The sequence below is a fragment of the Sceloporus undulatus genome, chromosome 2 (genome assembly GCF_019175285.1).
Source record: "Sceloporus undulatus isolate JIND9_A2432 ecotype Alabama chromosome 2, SceUnd_v1.1, whole genome shotgun sequence".
Taxonomy (NCBI): Eukaryota; Metazoa; Chordata; class Lepidosauria; order Squamata; family Phrynosomatidae; genus Sceloporus; species Sceloporus undulatus.
Window position 1 is genome coordinate 103,916,572 of NC_056523.1, and position 23,063 is coordinate 103,939,634.

The window sequence follows — 23,063 nt, forward strand, 5'->3', positions numbered from 1 at the left end:
AATACCCAGGTTACGAAATTTCCGGGATACGAAAAATCCCCATTGAAAATAATTGTTCCGGGTTACGAATGTTTTTTGGGTTACGAAAAAATTTTTTGGTGCTTTTCGGCGCTTTTTCGCACGAAACGCGGCTTTTCCCCATTAGCGCCTATGGCAATTCGGCTTACGAAGGCTTTTCGGGTTACGAAAGCGGCCGCGGAACGAATTAATTTCGTAACCCGAGGGAGCAGTGTATATGAGAAAAGGTAGTGCCATTAAATGTATTAATTACTTTTGTTTGTTTGTTCAAATTTTAGACAATTACTGTTTTAGATTAATTTTCCCCCAATAAAAGAAACTAAAAAGTAACAATAAATGCAACAGGCAACTACAAGGGACAATTTTTCAGAAAGACCGCACCAAGAATTGGCAACAAGTTACTTCTAAAATTGGCATATGTAAGGTTAAATGTTCCTTTAAAACAACTCTCTCTCTAAGCTCTTAGTGACATTACTACTGAAGAACTATACCTAAGGGTGCAATGCTGTCTGAAAAGATGGCAACTGTAGATTGCAGTTCCACATAGCCTTACCTGGGAGGAAGCAAATACCTCTGGACAAAATTCCCTATAAAGATCCATAGAACTGTGCATTACATTACTAACAAAACTAAAATGTTAATCATCAGCCTCAAGTAGTATATAAGAGACTATATGCAATTTGAAATATAGTTCCAAAATCCAAATTTTAATGCCTTTGTTAGGCCTACTAAAAAGGCACAGAATTTTTCATGTGAAGTATTTTGTTTTTGGTTTTTTAGCCAGCTCAATACAAGGTGCAGTGAGCCCTTGGTATCCACTGGGTTTGGTTCCAGGACCTCCTGTGGATACCAAAATTTGTGGATGTTCAAGTCCCATTATATAAAATGGCAAAATCAGGGTTTGTTTTTTGGAATGTATATCTTTTTGGAATAATTTGAAGCCATGGATGGTTGAATCTGTGGATAAAGAATCTGTTGATATGGAGGACTGACTGTATATCACAGTGTGGACTTTGGAATACATCTTATGTTCAACATGGTGACCCATGCAGTGAAATATAATCACTGTATTGAAATCTAAGAATGCAACCCAATTTAGACTGGGCATTTTTGAGAAGAAATGTTTAAGGTTTTTCAGTATTTCAGAAAAGGAAATGTAGACATTGTCATTTGCTCTGTAACTTTATCTAGGTGGGAAAGAAATATTCTAGAGTTCTTTTACAGTATTAATGTTTTTTCCCACCGAACTGAAAGAAAGCACAAACTGTAGTAGATATTGTGCATCACCCTGAACACCTGGTAGGTACAAGGTAGAGTTTCTGCCTGTTGTGGCATCAAACAAAAATGGCTGGCTGGATTTTCATCAAATTTGAAGGGTATGTTTGGGATGGCCTGACTTAACATGTAGCTTTGGTTATGTACCTAAAATTCACTTGTGGGGAACTTGTCCAGTTAAGCCAGCTTTGACAATGAGTTCCTTTCTTTTAATATTACCCTCCTTTTGTGCCAATAAAATTATCTTTTGCAAAAGGCCTCACAGACAGGCTTATATATGTTACTCATGTTGAGTTGTCACATATTTTTGTTCCAGGGTGGGCCCTGCAGGAGTGTACTCATACCTTCAAATTAAAATGTAACTGGAATATACATACAAGGAAAGCCATTTGATCCAGTGACACTGACAAGGTCAGGGTGACAAGTAAGCAAATCTGCAGTCTTACCCAGAACTCCTCTTGAATCCACACCCTTCTGTACCTACAGTGTGTCATGAGATCTATATTACTGGAAAGAGTCAGGCCTCCAGTTAAATACTGCATCTGTTTATGTTTCCTGAAGGACGGATGGAGGTGGATACTTTCCGAAACCTCTTTCCAGGATCTGTAGGTTCTCACAATCTATAGCACACCAGAAGAATGCCTGAGCCAAGGGAAGCAGCCCCCCCCCCCCAAGAAATGCTTGTTTCCCATCCAATGGAAATTATGCTGTAACACCAGCTGCTATAGTACATAAATACATTCCCCATGGATTTGTTCATGCAACATTTTTTTTCTTCATGATTTGAGCCTTGAGTGCTTTTAAGTTTTGTTCAGAATCAAGAGCCTGGATGTTATGGAATGCTAAAGGAGCACTGTTTTCCCTTCCCAGTCTTTTCTCTCAGGCTTTGTTGCTAAAAGAAATACAATCCTATGGAACACAGGAAGCTGCTTTTAGCTTAGATAGACTGCTGCTTGAAGTCAGTATTTCTACAGTAGCCTTTTCCAGTCCAACACCTTCCAAATTGGTTGGACTACAATTCCAGACAACTTACTAAGATTCTGGGAACTACAGTCCAGTGCACTTGGAAGGGGGCAGGCCAAGAAAAGCTGCTCTGCACTAACTAGCAGTAGTATCTCTCCCGTTCAGCTGCAGTCCACCCTGAAAGTGCCAAGGCTCAAACTGAATGTAATGATGGCATACAATGCACTTCTTTTTCCAAACACTATCTCAGATGGGACAGTTCAAGTTGGAGACAGCTAGTCAATGCTTGGGATATCTCTTAGGGGTGCATGGTGTTATCTTTTTGTTTCTTTCATAGTGCAGTTGTTGTTGTTGTTGTTATGTTTCTTCAAATCAACTCTGACGTATGGTGACCCTGTCCTAGGATTTTCATAGCAAGATTGATTCAGAAGAAGTTTTCCATTGCCTTCTTTTGAGGCTGAGAGAGTGTGATTTGCCCAAGGTCATCCAGGCTTCCATGACTGAGTGAAGCTTTGAACCCTGGCCTTCCCGAGTCCACACTGGGAAATAAAGGGTGGGATGGTGAATCCTCTAAAGGGTTGGAAGGAAATCCCAGCCTCCACTGATGGAAGACCTTCTGTCAAGTGGGAAGTATTAACTGAATAAAACTATATTTGTGTGTATATTTTGGTTTCGTATCCTAGTAGTAAAGAAGAGTATATAAAGATGTTCTTATTCTAACCGAGAAGCTAAAATAAATTCATAAATAAATGAGTGTTAATTTTACTGCATCATTCAGATTTTTGTTTTTGCAGTAGCTAGTGGCACTTTGACATAAGAAGAACCTGCTTGGGTTGTTGGTGTCCTTTATTATAAGGAAGTGAAAGAATTTGGTGGAGCTCTTCAAATGACCTTGAAAGATACAATGATCGATTTATGTTTAATACTGATAACATCACTTGCATGAAGATCTGATCTCTTTTAATCAAGTTGTGAAAGCAGTTGAATTTTTCTTTTCTTATTTTCAGTGCAATTCACAAATGTGCTTTTGAATTTATTTCAAAAAAATTTCCATATGACCAATGCTAAGTTTATGTGCATTCTTTGCATTTGTTTATTTCCCCATGTATATGGGGCAGTCTTTGAAAAATGGTTAAGGATCCTCCTCATAATGTGTTCCATCCCATAGATTTGCTTTTTTGAACTATCACTTCCCAAATCACCCAGGGGGCTTGACATTCTAATTTAAAAAGTGTAACTTTCCCAAACTCTTAGGTTTATCGAACGGATCCCGGGGAACAGGAATGGGGCAGAACAGAAGGGAATGAAAACGGGATGGAACGGGCAAATCATGCAGATTATCGCAGTTCTTGAAAACCAGCTGCTGTGGGATGGATGCGGAATGGATTGGGGACTCCCGACAGCATCTGTGGCATTCTCCTGTGCGATAATTTGCATGATTTGCCAGTCAGAACAAGGTCTATCTTAAATCAGCAAGATGGTCCATAGAGGTGGACAGCATAAATAAACAGGGAAAGACATAATCTATGCTGTAATTGTAAAGTGTCAGTCTGTCATGCTATACAAATCCACCTGCTCGATCACAGAGTCACCAAACTTGGCATATTATATGGGACCAAAACAAAGGCTGTACCAGTGTTTTGGACCCTAACTATTCTGGGTTACTCCCAAATATACACTTCAGATTTCTGCATTTTTGTTTACTTGTTCTAGAATGTACATTTATGAATCAGTGTTGATCAAAGTGATGTTTACTGTATAGACTCATGTCTAGAAATGTAGGTCAAAAAACTGACCCCAAAAACTGAGTCGACATCCACAGGTAAATATAAGTACTGTACTTTAACTTTTATTTAAAAGAATGAACCATTCCCTGGTGAAAAGCAAGAGTATAATCTGTCCTGGAAGCACTGAACCCCTCTAGTCTCTCATCTATGCAGCCTTAAGCGTGAACACAAAGAGTTATGTGTGCTGGGATTTTGTAAGTTCTTTGACATTGTTTGACATTGTAAGTTCTTTAGATCCTATGCTATATGCCCCTAAGTTTTACCCTTGACTTATCCACAGGTCATAGCAAAATCCATAATCCCGGCACCAAAACTTACCCTCAACTTATAAATAATAATAATAATAATAATAATAATAATAATAATAATAATAATTTTTATTTATATCTCCCGCTTCTCCCTTTGGATCGAAGCGGGATTACAACAGTAAAAACATCATAAAATACATACAAAATACATCAATCAAAAATAAAAAGGTGAAGAAATGTTACAGTATTGCTCACAGTCGTAAGAATCGAGTCGTCATATTCAGATGTACAAAATCAGATTAGAGGAGATCCGTTGGATGGGCCCGACTTATACTCGAGTATATACAGTACACTTAATACCCTAAACATTTTGTTGTAAGTCTGGAAGTAATCAGCAAACTTTGGCATTTTTTGGAAAATTACTGGTTTTGGTCCATTTTGCATAGAAATGGGCATGAAACAAAGTTTAAAGATTATAAGTAACTACCCGTCAAATATTTATTTCATGTCAATCATGAGCAAAATTATCATTATCAGCCTAGGCAGTACTGGGAGCTAAATTTCCTAGTAATTTACATAAGAACTGCTGGATGTACATGTATGTAGGAGGTCTGTGCATGATGAGGGGTTGCTCTGCTTATATTCTTCCATCTATGGAGCTGGGAGAGTGGCAAACTCTTTCCCTTCTCCTTTTGAATTCTGAAATGCCTCTCAGGAGGGCTCAGAAATAATAAATAATAAATAAATAATAAATATTTTTTTTCTTTCTATCCCGCTTTTTGCCAGGCAATCAAAGTGGCGTACAACAAGTTAAAATACAACCATATATACATAGTGCTCCAGGAGCCCTAAGGTGCTGTGGCATTCTGCAGGTGGAAGAGGAAGAAAATCTTGATATGCTACTGGCAGCATGATGTTAGATTTAGTCCTATACATTAATGTTATTCTATAATATATTGGCACTGTTCATTATAACAGTATCTTGTCACAATAGAAAGGTGGACAAGTTTGGTTCACAAGTTATTATCCTTTAGGTCTGGGGTTCTTGCAGTAGAATGGAAAGTCAGGGTGGCTTCCCTTACTTGTCATAAAAGGGAAATGACAACCACACAGAATTTATTTTTCACCCTACTTTCACCTAAACTTGAACTAGTGAAGTCCAACATTCATATAGTTGAAGGAACTTCCAAAAAGCATCTAAGCTAGACATTTGAGCCATCACCTTCTCTAGAAATTGAGATCTTTAAGTGGTGTAAAAAGATGTGGCACCATTTACACTGCTAGATGGAGAATGTAAATAGAAGTATGACAGACTCTCAGACACGTTGCCCTCTATTTCCAGCCAGACTATAAACAGCACAAGAACAGCTTCTTTTCTGTTTTGCCCTTCTCCTTCTATTTGCAGAAGACAACCCTCAACTTAGTCTGGAGTACCCTGAGCATGAACAAAATGTCTAGTATTTGAACTCTACTGCACTCTTCCTTGTATGATGTATTTTAGGTGGTCACATAACTCAGAAAAAAAGTTAAGCATTTTTAATGGGTTAATAATAACTAAGGACTAGTTTCTATCTATTTGATGACAACATTGGCTAATGTCTCATGTGTGAATGGGCCACTGCAGACATATCTTTTGAACAGAGCTTGGAGAGGTTACTCTTTTGGATTGTAACTCTCACAACATCCCCAGCCTACATACTCAGCATGATGTATGTGGCCAGGGAGTTTGGGGAGTTCTAGGCCCCCAAAGTAAAGTTTCTAGCTTTCTCTTTGCAAAAGAAATCAATATCCAGCAGTAATGGAGGAGGGATAGGGTGGTGATTTTCTCTGAATCCTCCCTTCTTCTACGGCCCTAGCAGTGTCCTCCACACTGCCTTGGAGGATACTCCCCCAAGTGGTGTTGTTTGAGACTGCAGGGCTAAAGAGGAACTGGAGACAACTGATACCCACCCTTCCTTCCTCCATGACAGCACAAAGGCCTTGGGTACAAATTTGGATACATGCCATGCTATCAAATGAAGTTAGTTCATACTTTTTCAGCAGCAAGGGCTTTTTTCCTTTTAAATGAGTAGTACTCAGCGGATGTACATCTAAGTGGCTGCTTCTGCTTAAACCATTTAAGTATTGAGACCACCACATCCACACAAATTTCTTTCCCATACATTTCCCTATAGGAAAACTGTATAGGCCCCACCACATATGATGAGTGCATGACATCCTGGGAAAATTATTTTCTTGCACAAAATGATTCTGTGTGAAGCATAACTTCCACTGAACAAGATGAAACCACACGGGTATGCCCTGTTTTAAAAGGTATGAACTGGACTGTGCATATCTTAGAATAACTATGATAAATCTTGAAGCTGTTTTTTTTCCTTTATGTAGTTTTTCGATGTTGGGGGAGATTTAATATAGGAAATGAAAAATAACAAATAACTCCTACCACTAGCTAGGTACTGTATATACCCTATAAATTTATATAAAAGAAATTAAATTAAACCTACCTCCATCCTCCTAAGCTCCCTAAAAGCAGAATGTCAGGGAGCTTAGAAGGAACATGGGTGGGGGGAATTACCAGTGCTGAATCACAGTCTCTCCAACCTGAGGAAGGTCCCTCTCTCTGTGGAATATAGGTTTGACCCTGTCCAATTCAAAGAGGCGTTTCCACACCACTGTGATGTAATACAGGAGATGTTGCAGTTGGTTAGATACACTGGTCAAAAGCACTTAACGGTTTTATAGTTCTCCTCTTTCAATTGGTCTTTTTAACATGTTAACTTTAAAAATATGTTTTTAGCCCTTTAGAATCATTTTAATTATTCACACTTTTGTAATCTGTTAAATTGGTTGCATTGTACACTGTCCTGAGATATCTGGATAAAGTGTGGGATATAAATATTTAAATAAATAATAAATAAAACGCATTAATGTTTTGAACTGAAAGATGTGAACTGGTGTCCCACAGTTATCATGTATTTCCAATGACTCACTCTTGTGAAGTGAGTTGGTTTGTTTTCTGCTGGCCGAAACTCCTGAGCTATCATCAAGGGCTATGTATGTTCCACACCTTCATGTAGGCAATGCATATAACTGTAGCCTGCTGAGCCATAGTAAAGAACACAGATACAAGATCTTTACAGGGAATACGTGGGACTATTATGAAGCCCAACCATGACTAATACCTACCCTTTCAACACAGCTAATTCTAGCCCTTATAAAAGGTGTCAAATGAAACAATGGGAGCAGCTGTGATGAATGAATTTTACCATGCAAGCTAAAAGTAAAGTCCTTATAATAAGGCAGAGTCATGATGAGCTAATTTCTCCATAATTCATTAAATTGCATCTATTCTCTCACTGAGACCAAGGTCATTTGACAAATTCACCGAGTAAGATTAACAAAATCCAATGAGATCAGTAAAGTAAGAAAAGCCTACAGCAAGCATTTTTAAAAACAAAAGTTCAGGATAGGAATTGCATATTATTTTAAACTGAAAAGTTATGAGTCAACCATTACATTTTAACTACTCATTAAAAGTTGTTTTCATCTTGATTAACCAACTAAAGATGTATAGGAAAGGTATATCCAAGTGATTGCCTCACATGTGCAAAAGATTGTTTCCCATATTCCTTCACACCTTTTATTGAGGCAAACACAGTACTACCATAAATACAACAATATGAGTTTGAAAAGGTTAGCCTAGTTTTAATCCACTGTATGTCTATGGTTGAGCTTCCTAGTTCATATGCCCTAATGACCAGATCTTCAAGTGAGATAGATGCCTTTGAGATAACTTGTTATAAACTAAAATGATTTAATTAGAAATAAGAACTGAATGTAAAAGAAGTTTCCACACACCATTAAAACTTTAAAACAAATTCATCTAGATTGTAACCCAGACAATGGAGTTTATCACACGGGGCTTGTAGAACAGGACCGGAGTGGAACGAAAGGGGGCAAGAAGGGAATGGAATGGGGAAGAACACATATTACCACATGGGAGAATGCTACCGATGCCACTGGAAGTCCCCAATCTGTTCCCCATCCATCCCACAGCAGCCAATTTTCAAGAACTGTTCAGACTCATTCTTGAAAATCGGCTGCTGTGGGACAGATGGGGAATGGATTGGGGACTTCCGGCAGCATGCTCCCATGCAGTAACATGCATTCTTTCCCCGTTCCGTTCCCTTCCCTTCCCATCTCCTTTCATTCTGTTCTGGTCCCGTTCTACAAGCCCTGTGCAATAAAGTCCAATATTTCAATTTTCAAACCACTAAGCCACTATGTTCTGATGATCGGAAGATTGAAGGGGTGGCAGTTTGAGGTCCAGGTGCTGCATGATGGGGTGAACTCCTGTCATTGGTCCCAGCTTCTGCCAACCTAGCAATTCAAAAGCATGCAACTGTGAGTAGATAGATAGGTACCACTTCTCAGTGGGAAGGTTACAGATTTTTCCCGTTTAAGGTAGTTTGTCCATTAGAACAAAGGGAACATAAAAGCTACATATTCACTCATGGCCACTATAAAAATGTATGTGTTTTAAGAAAGAAAAGGAGAGAGCCATTATGAGTACCAGAAAAAGCATTTTTCCTAGAATGGAGGAATGGTGGTTTGTTAAGTTTCTCTTGTGCTAAGACTCAGCCTACTGCTCACTTCCATAAATACTTATATTTCTCTTCATGTGTGTAATACATGATCAACCATTTCCTCTCCAGCAATTTCCCCACTCGATATGGCTAATAATCGTTGGTTATTTTCCAGCCAGGAGAGGGAGAATGTATACCTTTCTTTCAGCAGGTAGAAGAGCAAGTGTGCATGTGGCAGGGTAATTTTGAGCAGGAAAACTATTGGAGAGGAATGAGTTCACAAACTGCACCTCACATATATGCTTTGTTATACATACCTGCTTTGTCACATCCAGCAAAAACACTTTGCAGTCCTCCTTGTCCTCTTCTTTACCTGAACTATTTGGCAGCTCTCAAATATTATTCCTTTCCCACAAATGACCATGTCAAAGTTTTACCTAATGAGGCTCTTTGCTGGAAGCATACAACATTTCCTTTGGGATATTAGTCAGAATGTGCGAACACTGTGATTTTCAGCAGAGATGGAAACAGGGCTTGTGCAGCTGAGTTGAGACATCAATTCATGCACATTACTTTAGCAGGCAGTATTACATCATGGATTTCAAACAAAGATGCAAATATAGTCAGATGTTGGGGGGATATAAACACATCCTCTTTCATGATGACAAGAACAATTAGTGACAAGTGAAATAACCCTTTAAAAGAACGCTTTGAAAAGCAAAATGTGTTTATCCCATCCAGCCCTTGTCAGTAGTTGCTAAATTCATGCTACAGTTGGGGCGAACTTTCTCCTTCATGTTATTCTATGAGTGGAACTATTGAAACTGATGAAAGCATCTGCTTATGTGGATGAGCATTTGCATAAGGCATAATAAATTGCACACAACAGGAATGACTGGAACTGGACTGGGGCACATGACAAAGCCTATGTTATTATTGATTTTATCTGTACACCACCCTGAGATCATTTGACATGGAGCAGGATGAAGATATTTTAACTAACTAACTAACTAACTAATTAAATCCCTCTGTGCAGGAAGCCTACTCAGTTTACCATGATGTTAATAGACATTTGGGCCCGTTACAGAAGGGCTCTTCCGGCACCCCCGTCACGTGCTAGGGGTTGGCCGAGGACCTAGCGTCCACACCGGCCTCACCCCTAGCACGTGACGAGGGCGTAAAGATGGCGGCGCCCTATACACATGGGCACCGCCATCTTTACGTGCTGGATGCATAGCATCCGCACGTCGCGCACCGGATGTGACGCTGCAAATGTGTGAGTAGCGCCTCATGGCGTCTCATCCAGGGCGGAAGAAGAAGCGCCATAATGGCGCTTCTTCTTTGCTGCGTCTGGGAACCGTGTGGTTTGGATGCTGTGGTTCCCGGACGCAGCAACCAGCAGCGGCGCGAGACTGCCCCTTCTGGGCAGTCTGTAACACGCCAAAGATACATTTAAAATTGGCCATCCATATAAATGTTTCCCTCAATATATCCTAAATTAAGTATTTTCCTGGCTTGCCTATCTGTGCAGGATCATCTCAACACATTTTCCTGATTTAGATAATTTTGTGTCTCCACCCAACCAGAGTAGGGTGTATTGTATCCAAAACAAGCAAAGTGTGTGTGTGTGTAGGGGGAGGAATCACAGAGAATCCTTAAGGAAACAGAAAATCCCCCAAACACCTCTATGCATCTCTAGCTAGAAAAAGATAATAACATCAAATTTAGTAACTGGTTGCTCTTTTGTGACACTTAAATTGGATACCTGATGTGACTGCCTCATTCTACCTAATAATGATAGGATTGTTCTTGTCTGTATTTCTGCCTGTCAAAATTTATGCACAATCTTCCCTGCCCATCCCCTTGACTACAGTGTGTAGCTGCTAAGAGATCTCTCTTCTTCATCACAGATGAGGCCTGCAAATGATGGGGGGATTTCTTCACCCCCTTTATTTTTGCACAAATGTGGCAGTTGGGTTTCCTAGCTATTAAGTCAGAAGAGGCCCTTTACATCAGATCCTCTGCCATGACTTTCTACTTGAAGATTCTGCCAGTTATTCTACATGAAAAAGGAATAATGTGAATGAAGAATTGTGTCTCAAAATATCTACCTCAGCTCCCATTATACAAGATAATGCTTGTTGTGGCAAATTTTTTTTCCTAATTCCACTGAGTGGCCAAGAAGCTGATAGAAACTGCATCTAGTGCCTTGAAAATTAGGATTGCATGATAATATAAACTTCAGTTTAACCAAATATAAGCTATGCTCTCCATAAGGAATATGAAATGGGGAGGGGGGAGGGGCACTAACCTGGTGCATTTGACACCAGGTCAACTAGCAAGTTTTTTTGGGGTGGGAGGTTGCAACCCGCAGGGATCCGGATCTTTGGTAGTGGGAATGTACTACCAGATCGATCCATATCATGCAAACCATTTCCTCCTTCCTCTTCCTCCCTCTGATCTTCCTCCTTCCTCCTCTTTCTCCTGCCACTTGCCTCCTCTTCCTCCCCAATCTTCCTCCTCTTCTTCCTGCCACTGCTGCTTACCTCCTCTTCCTCCTCTTCTCTTACTGCCCCCACCACTGAGTCTTTTGTAGTGTGAACTGCAAGGAGCAATTCGATGAGGGTGAACATAGTGGGAACTATGGCCCTGATCAACTCAGTGTGGCATCGCCGAGGAGACCTCCGGATCTCCTCAATGCAAAAAGTTGATTGTGTATGAGGCCCATTCATTTTTCTAAGTCATTTTTCTAATCAATAAATCCCAAAATGGGTCCCTGGATTTCTGGATTTGCATTAACATTTTGGTGGATACTATTCTAGCAAGAAGAAAACAAATAAAACCTGGCTCTATTAAAGCATCACAAAAGTGGATAAAAGTATATTACAGTCATCCCTCCATATTTGCGGCTTTGATATTTGCGAATTTGATTACTCACAGATTTCATTAATATGTTTTCTCTAGGACTGTCTAGGTCCTCCAGTGCAGCTCTGTGGTCAACTTTAACTAAAAGTTGCATTGAAAGACCATTTGTAGCTACTCCAATGCCATTCTATGGTCAGTGTATGTATGTTGGACATTGACCACAGAGTTGCACTGGAGGACCTAGAGATTCCTAGAGAGGTGTCCTCTCAGGTAAAAACAGTGTTTTTGTTATTTGCGGTTTTTCCATATTCACGGGGGTCTTCTTCCCCTAACCCTAGCGAATATGGAGGGACAACTGTATTGTAATTATAAACAAGGGGAGAGCTGATGGAGAAGTCAGAAAGAAAAATTGTTTTGTACTCTCTTAATGGACTTGGCAAATATGATGAGTATCTTCTTTGCTAGTGTAAACTGGGAAAAGCAACATGGCACCCTTAGATGTTTTGGGCTTGAATGCCCACATATCCTAACCATTGGTTGGGCTGGCAATGGAGCAGATGGGAACTGTAGTCTAAAACATCAGCAGGGTACCAGGTTGCTTACCCATAGCTGGATACTCCTCTAGAAAATGAGAGCCATTTTGGCAAAATTGGTAAATTTTACTTAATTAAATTTTATTTATTTAAATTATATTCCAACTTCCACCAAAAACACTTCCTCCATTCTTGATTGTAATCTAGATGTTTAGATGTTGCAGTCTAGAAAAAAACAAGGGACATTTGGCAGTTGAAATCCTAAACAGAAAGCCAGAGAGAGCTGAGTTTGGGCTCTGTAACCTATTTGGGTGTATCTACACTATAGAAACAATGCAATTTGGCACCACTTTAAGTACTCTAACTCTATGCTATGAAATCCTGGGCTTTGTAGTCTTACAAGGTCTTTAGCCTTCTCTGCCAAAAACTGCTGGTGCCTCACAAAATTATGAATCCCAGAATTCTGTAGGATGGAACCATGGCATTTAAAATGAACTGAATTATTTCTACAGTGTAGATGCATCCTTAAAAAGGGTGATTGCCTCCCTGGAGCTCCAAGGGAGGTTGATGGGTTTTGCCAATTGATAAGTTTAAATGGTGCCCCCTTCCATGTGCTCCATTAGCTTCACAAGTAAAACTATAACAAAATGCAGACATTACAACAGATCAGCATGCTGTCAGTGAAGGAAGAAAACCAAGCCTGGGTAAAAACAGTGCATCCTTGGAACTTGGAACTTCTCAGAGAAGTAGGGTGTTCATATCATGAATATGATAGATAGTTACAGTATGTGCGGAAAGCAAGGTAACTGACTGTTAGGTCATAGTTTACTATGGTCTGTCTTCCAAAATAAAACTGATTTTACACCCTTGCTTTAGCTAAATATCTTTAATGTTGCCAGGTATAAGAGAGCAGAGATGGTGTCCAGAAAATGGTGCAGGGGACTGAATTGAATTATGACTCACAAATGAAAAAGCAAATGAATGGCGAAGCTCTAGAATAAAATCTGTCTTTAGGTGCATAGTTGGGTAGCTGAGTACATAATCTGAGTAGCTGTAAACCAAGACAATACTGAATTCAAAGAAAAAATAAATATTAAAATGGGGGATCTGACTCTCACACATCCATTGGAAAATCATCCCCTTTGTTATATTCTTGTAGATGCAGACCAGAAAAACCACTGTAGTTCTGGATCACACCAACAGATGTATAGTGTCCAGATCAAGGGAAGCTCCACTCTATTCTGCTTTGATCAAATTTCACCTCCAGTATTCTGTACAATATTCTGCACTGAAGCTCAAGAGTGTATCGATAAACTGGGAAGAGTCCAGAAAAGGGCAACCATGGTCAAATGTCTGAAAACTAAGCCCTTTGAGGATCTATGAGGGAAGTGGATATGTTTATCTCAGAGAAGAGAAGATTGAGAAGTGATATGACAGCCATCTTTAAATATATGAAGTCATGTCATGTAGAGGTTGGAGTGAACTTGTTTTCTGCTGCTCCAGAGACTAGGTCACACAGATTCAAATTACAATTAAATATTCCACCTAAATGGCAGTGAAAACTGTATGATGGCAAAAGCTATTCAACAATGGAACAGACAGTCTCAGAAGGTGGATTCCCTTTCATTGAAGGTCTTTAAACAGAGGTTGGATGGCCATTTCTCAGGAATGCTTTACCTGTGTGTTTCTGCAGGACAGGGGGTTGGATTAGGTAGCCCATGGGTTCCCTACCAAGTCTATGATTCTATAGCAAGTACAATGCACACAGAGCATACAAGGAGCTCCTTTAGAGCACCACCATTTAAATGATAGCTTGTCAGAAGCAGAATGAAAGGAAAGAACCAGAAACACTATGTCCACAGTGCCTGTATGCAAAAAGTCCAGGCAAGCAAAGATAGCATTAGATGATTACTTCTGTTTCAGACAGAAGTCTTCCTCACATCCCCCCGAGGGCCAAATGACAGCACATGACTTGGGGAAGGATCCTGATGAATCAGCATGCTTTCATATTGTTGTGATTTCATTATTATATACATATTAATTTTACTAGTACACCACCTTTAGAAGAATCTGGTTCTTTAAGGGCAGGCTATAAATAGTTACACAGAGAGAGAGAGAGAGCACTTAGGAGTAGTTTTATTATTCCTACTAACATGGGAACCAAGAAGTTAACATCTAAACAAGACTCATCCATTAGCATGCCCGCTTTCCTATTTAATCATTCTTAGAACTTTACTACTTACTCACAAATATCCGACTAAAGATGCTTTCTACAATTGTACTCTCTCCAGATGTGTTGGACTATGACCCCATTATCTCCAACATCATATTTGCTGATGGGGTTTGTGGTCCAATAAATCTGGCAAAGGCTAAGATACAGCTTTTGTTGGGAAAGGCAGTCCTTCCTACCTGAGTGCATGGCCTTTATTCCTTGAGGTTTATGGCCTCTAACATGTGCCATATATTATTCCCATCCATGAATGAGAAGTAAAATTAGACTAAAGGAAAGTTCATATCAACCTTGACATTATCAACAGGTATAATGGTATCATTTTCAGATTATCTGTCTTCCAGAAGCAGCAGTAGCCTGCCCAAGTTGCATAACTCTTCTGCCACAAATTGCTTTCCCTCATCCAGCCCCCTCTCCAATTCCACCCCTTCCTGGACTGAAGCTTTCAGAAGAATCCATATGCAGTGGTACTGTCTTACCTTTTGGACACGGTTTCAGCCTGACAGCCTCCCGGTTTTTGCTGTTTATGTCAGGGAGCAATTTTTTTTGCCTGTGTCACTCTGAGGAGCAGGAAGGAGGTGTGTGTGTGTCTGTCTGCCAGGCCAGCAGCAGGTTTCCTCCTCTCCACTCCAGTTTCAGTCCTATGCCGCCTGTCGTTCCCTTCTGTGTTGTGAATTCATCCTCTTCCTTTCTATTACTGCAGAGAACAGAGATGACAGGCCGACACACGCATATCAGGTGGCTGGAAGCTGGAAAGCTTCCAAAGTGGTGTCCAGAGAGACAGGGTGCTAGCAGGGCAATCAGAGAAGCAGAATTCTTCTGAATTGCCTCTGCTGTTGTTCTGGTTGTATTGCTTTTCTCAGCTGCTTCCAGAGACCCTGTTTGATGGAGAGGTGGGGGAAAAAAACCTTTAAATCTAAAACCACAAGCTGACACAAAGGGAAGAGGGCAGTGTCGGAAAGAAGGAAACCTGAGACAATTGTCTGACAGAAAGCAAGGCTGGTAAATAAGAACAACAGATTCATCTGGTCTGCTAGCACAGTCCTTGGCACACAGCAGGCACTGCAGCAGCACCAGGGCAGCAGCTCTTAAGTAAATCATGCTGTAAAGATTTCCCTCAAGACGGATGACTGAACAAGAGATGGGCCGCTCAAAGGAGCCAGAGAGATCTATATTTATTTTGAGACATCCATTGCTATGGAAAGGGTGGACTGCTCCCATGTGGGATCATAAAAAATCTACAAACAGAAAGCACATGTTTTTCTCTGTCCATTTTGTGGGTTTTGGTGGTGTGTGTGTTTTCATGGCACAAGAGCAAAACTAGACACAGCCCAATTTGGGTGATGTGGTGGTGTCTGATTTTAAAAGATCAGCATGGTCTAGGGGTGATAGTATTGCACTGAGATCTGGTTCAATTACTGACTGAGCCACAAAGCTTACACTGATCTTGGGTAAGCCATGGTCTTTCCGCCTAACCTACCTCACAGGGTTGTTGTGAGGATAAAAAGTGAGGAATGCTGTGTATACCACCTTAGGTGTGTTGGAGGCAAAAACCAGTGGAATATGAAATAAATAAATAAACAACAGCTTGATTGAGGGAGCAATATCAATGCCAATAAAGTGCTTTGACCAATGTTTTATACTAATATGTAATCTAATATTTATACATTACAACACTGTTTGGAGAAGTTTCTACCTGTTCTAAGCTGCCTACAAAGTGACCCAAAGCAGCTTTATTTTAGTCTGTCTGTTCAGGTTCTGTGTTCAACATCCAAACTACTGTATCATGCTGATTCTCACTATTTGGTGTAGAGGCAGTAAAATGGACTGAGCAAAATGCCTTTCTTCCTTGTCATCACTGTACATTTACTGTCCTATTACCAGTGGTCCCAATCCTATCATCCCTCCCATATTGTCCATCTATTTTCATTTGGCAGGGGCAGTCCTGATTATTCCTTTGGAGCCATGGTGGCACAGTGATTAAATGCCTGTACTGCAGCCACTCACTCACAAACCATAAGGTTGCGAGTTCAATACCAGCGAAAGGGCTCAAGCTCAACTGAGGCTTGAATCCTTCTGAGGTCACTAAAATTAGTATCCAGATTGTTGGGGGCAATTAGCTTACACTTTGTAAAGCACTTAGGGAGTGCTTAAATGCAATGATAAGTGGTATAGAACTGTATTTGCTATTGCTATTTCTATTTGGTGTGCCTCTTTTTCAACTGCTTTGTCCTCAGCTTACATTGACCAGGACAGGGAGGAGTGTGTGTGTGTGTGTGTGTGTGTGTGTGTGTGTGTGTGTAATCTTGCCCTTCCTAGTAGTCTCTGGCAAAGCTGCTGCAGCCTCTTGAGCTTATGTGTTCATGTCCATTAATACATTTTGCTATGTTTACCACATTTTCATCTATGAAATGTTGGAGGGCATGCAGTTCTTACTTCTCCTCAGTATTTATTTGCTTGGCTATGTCCCTCATGCTGTAAGTCTTTTTCATGAAGCATGAGCCTACTTTTAACTTACAAGGATATCACCCAGAACCTGAAAGTCCTATGAACAATGGCATCCTTCTTTTGCCTTCCAGCAGCCCAGAGCAAACAAGGCCAGTAGAAAGAGAGCAATGGTGGCAAGATGCACCACCTGATTTCCAGCTGATTTTTGGAACTTGGAATCCATTTCTATTCCAAATTCTGGAATGTATGGCAGATTTGGGAGTTCACAAATCAGGTACTGCTGGAGTTATGGCTCACTTTTTTCCAGGTATTCCATCACCAAATATATATATATATATATATATATATATATATACACACACACACACACACACACACACACACACACACACACACACACATAAAAAAGAAAGAAAGAAAGAAAGAAAGAAAGAAAGAAAGAAAGAAAGATGAGGGTTTGGGAGGTAGAGTAGTGGAAGAGTTGCAGAGAAGGGGGGACTGAAGACACATGCAGCCCTCAGGGTGCTCTTATCCATTGATAGTTTACAACCTTGTAGAAACACAGCTCTTTCTCTCTCTCTCCTTTGCAAAAAATTCTGCGAAGATTCTGTTCTGTTTCATGTCCTGCTCATTTCAGAGCATCTTGAGTCTCTGTATTGGGAGAAAGGTGAGATATAAGACAACAACAACAACAACAACAACAACAACAATAATAATTTCATAACTAGAAGATTATGGCAATCTCCTCCTTCTTGGTTTTCTCTTGTTTCTCCTTCATCCCTTTACGTCTATTCAGCATTCTATTACCAAAAGCTGTAATCACTTTTGCACCTCTCTGACCCTTCTACACTACACAATTCCATTTTAACTCTCATAGTTCCATCCTGAGGAATCCTGGGATTTACAGTTTAGGGAGAGACATTTAGGATTCTCAGCCAGGGAGCTCCTCTGGTGCCTCTGACCAAAGTACAAACCCTGAGATTTCATAGGATGCAGCCAGGGCAGTTAGTAGAATCACATAGTTTGAAAAGGCTCCCCCTTAAATAATGGTATTGGCTTCATGTTTGCTTCCAAACAGCCTCTACACACAGCCTCCCTTCTCTCTGTTCTTAAATCCTACTAGATCTCTGCTTCTCCAGCTTCACATTCACCACCATCTGAAGGTCTCTTGCAACCTCAAATACCAATCTTTCCTTTTTGGAACATCACTTATTCTTGGAATTGGCTCATCCTAGAAGAAGAGTAGAGTGTCACCTCTGTTACTTCATAAGAATTGTTGTTCGGAATTTATCTTTTTCATGAAGCCTTGCTACCAAGGTGGGGAATCTCCAGATGTTTTGACTTCAGCTATCAGAAGCCCCAGGCAGCATGACCGGTGTTATGGAATTACAAGAGCTATAATCCAAGCTATAACATTACAATATTTTCAGCAGCTTGGACAGCTCCTTTAAGTTAAGACTAAAACCAGAGAGATTCAGACCCTTTTGGCATTGAAACCACCGACTGCCACTGGCAAAATGGGGATAGGTTTGCAGAGTAACACAGGGAGATCACTCCTATTCCTTTCATGTGAAAACCACACCTGCTGCCTCCTGCTAATGTCTCACACTGTGTAATGGCAGGAACAACCGTGGCTGACTAGGGGCTTTATCACACTAGCCTGTTATCTAACAGCAATCATGTCGTTTAAGCAAACAAAAACTTACTGGTATGGAAACAATCACTATCACACCTTCTCTGCAATAGTGCCATGGTGCTGGTTTGATGATGCACATTCCGGCAATCAGTCTTCCACATTGTCTCATTGACCCAAACCTTTTTTTTCCATGTCTGTCCGACATAGCACAAGCATGCTGCTTATTAGTTTTTTGTGGGTTTTTTGGGCTATGTGGCCATGTTCCAGAAGAGTTTCTTCCTGACATTTCGCCAGCATCTGTGGCTGGCATCTTCAGAGAATGCTTTGCCTGGAAAAATTGGGTGTATATATACTGTGTGAGCCTGGGAATGCAGGAGTGATCTGCATGTGTATTGTTCTGTGCTGATGGCCAGCCTCAGGCTGGGAGGCTAATGCAAACGAGGATTAATGTCTGCTAATTGGTGATCATTATCTGCTGGGAAAGCCCTTGACTCTGAATGGTTTCCTATTTGCATTTGCTGAGTCCTTATTTTGCTATTCCTCAGGACTGGTAGCCAGATTTTGTTCACTTTAAGGGTTTCTTCTTTCCGGTTGAAATTGTCCAGGTGTTAGTGGATCTCAATGGCTTCCCTGTGCATCCTGACATAATAATAATTAATAATTTGTTTTATTTATATACCGCTATTCCAAAGATCATAGCGGTGAACAGCAAGTAAGCTAATTAGCAAGTAATTAGCAAGACATGGTCGTGGTTGGCATGGTCCAGAACTTCAGTGTTTTCAAACAGGATTTTGTGCCCAGGATGGTTTGTGGCATGTTCTGCTACTGTTGATTTTTCTGGCTGGCCCAGTCTGCAGTGCCTCTCGTGTTTCTTGATTCTTGTTTGCACACTGCATTTGGTGGTCCCTATGTAGACTTGTCCGCGGCTGCATGGTATGCGGTAGACTCCTGTGGCTGTGAGAGGGTCTCTCTGGTCCTTGACTGAGCGAAGAATTTTCTGGATTTTCTTCATTGCTTTGTAAACCATTTGCAGGTTGTGCTTCCTCACCACTTTGCCTATTCACTGTCTGTGACTCCTTTGATGTATGGTAAAATATCAGGAAGAAACTCTTCTGGAACATGGCCACATAGCCCGAAAAACCCACAAAAAAACTATGGATGCCGGCCATGAAAGCCTTCAACTTTACATGCTGTTTATTTTTCCTTTTTTGCCACAGTTACACAACTGGGCAGTTTTGACACTTCTCCCTGCCACCAGTTCACTTTTCTGATTGAAATCACACACATACTCAGTGTGGCTCACAATCTGTTCACCTCATTCACATGTTTGTGCAGTGTGCCTACCCATTCATTGGTTCATATTGGTTGCTTTTACTTTTATTTTATTTTCAAAAATTTATTCTGCTGTAAATGTATAAATGTAGCATGCTGTGGCCACGGCAGTGCAATTGTGCATTTATAGCAAAACAAAATTTAAAAATAACATACCAAGGAACGGAATAAAAGCAACATTGTTCCTGTGCAGCATGATATCCTCTTTGTACAGTCACTGGAAGGGGAGAAACTTCACTCTGTTTAGAGATAGTGAGGGGGAGAAGGGGAGAACCACATCCACTCACAACACAGGACTGCTGGAATACTGGAACTGCAGCAGAACAAAACTATCACACCAGAAGCAATAGCTGAACAGCACAATATTGGAGCTATTAACAGGTTTTTCCCATCAATGAAAAACAGAATCCTATAATGATGGACATACAATGCAACAATGGGAGAGTCATGACATCGCATGATAAGGAAAGACCAAACATGGAACCAAGCCCGTGTAATTGTGCAACACTATTGTGTGATAAAGCCCTAGGAATGTGAACTTGGGTCTACGCAGCCTTTCCTGTACCTTTATCATCAGTATTTTCATAGAACATTTTCCTGCTTCAAGAGAATTGATTGTTTGTATATTATTAACCTCCAAGAACAGTCTCAGCCTGCTTTATTAAAGTAATTTCACTCCTTCTGTACCCATGACAAATGTTCTAGACAAAGACTTTTCTCTACTGTACATGATTTATTCACTTATTCACCTGCTTCTCTATGTTTGTATGCAAATCATGGCACCCACCATTGTCCTTTTAACTACTCTTCATGACCAGCGTTAGGACTGTACTTGTCACCCCATCAACCTACCAGCATGTTGGTTCAAGAAAGCTGATGCAGAAACATATCCATGGATTTCAATGGTACTGCTAGATCTCTTCCCCACCATTTTTTTAAACTAAGAAGGCTATCTCCTTGGAAACATTTTAGAAATAAGAGTTGTGGTTCTACTTAGAGTTAAGCTGTCTTGAGGTGGCTGATGTTAATAGGATTTAAGCAGCTTAATATGTACAGGACTAAAAGGCAGCTCTTGAAACACCTAGGGATTATGAATGAAGTGGATGGAATGGGTCAGCATGCGTAGCAATGAAGAGGGGAAGGAACAAGCTAGTATGTATATATATTAAAATATTTACTTACTACTTAGGTTGAAAAATGTCAAAGTGATATTCATCAATAAAACATAAAATACACAAAATATACAATTACTTTAACACAAATTAATACATACTCTTAGGACTATATCACCCAGCCTGCTGTACCACCACAATTGCACTAGTGTAACAATGGACGCATACTGGTTTGGTATAATTTCTTATCACAGTTTTCCCCACAATAGTGCTTTAGGGATCCTTGGCCATGTGATCTGTTTTCCACACTGCCAAGCACTGCCTTCCAGGAGACAGGGTGGGAATGGGTGATTGCAGCTGCCACGCGCCTCCTGAACCCAGCTGCTGTGTGAATGTGCACACATCAGCTGGCTTCAGGGAGGTGTTGGAGTCTGGGATCACTCCTCTGCTCCCCTCCAAAGCACAGGGCTGCTGTGTGCACAATCTGTGTGCTGAGCCAACCATGCACTGAAGATGGCTGTTGTATGAATGGGCATACAGCAGGTGGCTTTGGGAAAGCATGGGTTGCTGTGATCACTGCAAAGGAGCAGAATCATGCCCACTCACACCATGTGACTGTCTGAGAAGCGGAACTGCAAAGGAAGGGACCTATCACACAAAAACAGTAATGGAACAGCAGTAATATTGAGAGCCTATTGATAGGTTTTGCCTGTCCATGAAAAGGTGCACTACAGTAATGAATGGAATGCAAGGTGGCAGCAGGGCAGATACGTCACTGTGTGATCAATACTGTCCAAAGATGCTTTTATCCTGTTAAAAATCTGCTTTTTAGCTTTGCATGGTGAAGTCCTTAAGAAACAGGTGTCAGGTTAAATTAACAAGGAAAGCTTGGTTAAATAAATATATTTTTAACATATGATGACTACTAAGAGCAGTTGTAGCATGTTGAAGTTTTAGTGGAGAAATGTTTCATACAGGAGGTACCACTATACTTAGGCAGAACATTAAAGAAGTAAGTATTGTTGGATGTAGGAATATGACCACTGATGGGGGAATGTAGATGAGGATTTCAACCATTTCAAATCAAATATGGAAATCTGAGAATGGCAATGCATTTTGGTCTATGCTTTTTTGTTTTGGTCTTTTAAAAATAATATTTGCAATTTCCTTTTTAAAAAAATAATTAAATTAATATATTTCCAACTGAACATTTTAGAGGGAATATTTCAATCTTCTGTGTAACTTTATGCACCAATCTTTGAGGAGGGCATACTCTAATGATGCTAATTGTTAGAAAAGGGAATATCTCTGCCTTATCTTTGATTAGTTGATACCAAATGAATTGGATTTAATTAGAGAACAATCAGAGTATTCATTTTAGAATCTCTCACAAATATCTGGTAACAAAACTAGAACAAATGTCTCTTTGACAGAATTTGAGTGAAGGGAAGATTTATCTTCCTTCAAAAGGAGTGGTTCCCAAAAAGTTTCCATTGAACTTATGTCCCAAAACCTCCCTTGTCTTCCTTGGCATCCCTTCAGCTCTCAAGTTCACAACCCCTTTCACATGTTTATCAGCAACAAGCTATAGGAATGTTCTCAGGTTAGCAAAGGAAACAGATGTAACTACAGTCTGCATCTGGAAAGAGTTGCCCATTTTTACTGGTTCCTAAATTGCCTGATGACAATAAGATTTTAGGTTTCAGATCTTGTTCTTAAATACAACATTTTCCATTTGTTCAGTACACTTTTTTGCAGGTGCGTATTAGGAAGAGTCTTTTTTTCCAGTTTTCATGAAATGCAGCACCTACTGAACTCAAGCAGTAGGGGCTGCTGAGAAGGGCATAAAGATGAGACTGACCTTTCAAGTGGGAAATGTTCTGAATAGATTGCATAAAATTAGAAACAATTAAACAAACTCAGATGCTACATCCTTAAAAACATTCCATTCCCTTTTTCAAGGGCTTTACAGAAGTAAAAGGATGAGGAACGTCTCCACAGGAATGTGTTCTTACCAAAACAAATTATTG

General features: G+C 40.3%; 1 protein-coding gene across 2 annotated transcripts in view; it reads right to left on the reverse strand.

Moving 5' to 3' along the window:
• FGF1 (fibroblast growth factor 1) overlaps positions 1–15,188 on the reverse strand; it is a 74,690-nt gene extending 59,502 nt beyond the window's left edge. For both annotated transcript variants that reach the window (XM_042447295.1, XM_042447293.1), the window contains exon 1: positions 14,985–15,188. The gene's annotated coding sequence lies outside the window, so the exon portion shown is untranslated. The remainder of the gene's footprint in view (positions 1–14,984) is intronic.
• Positions 15,189–23,063: the final 7,875 nt, after the last annotated feature.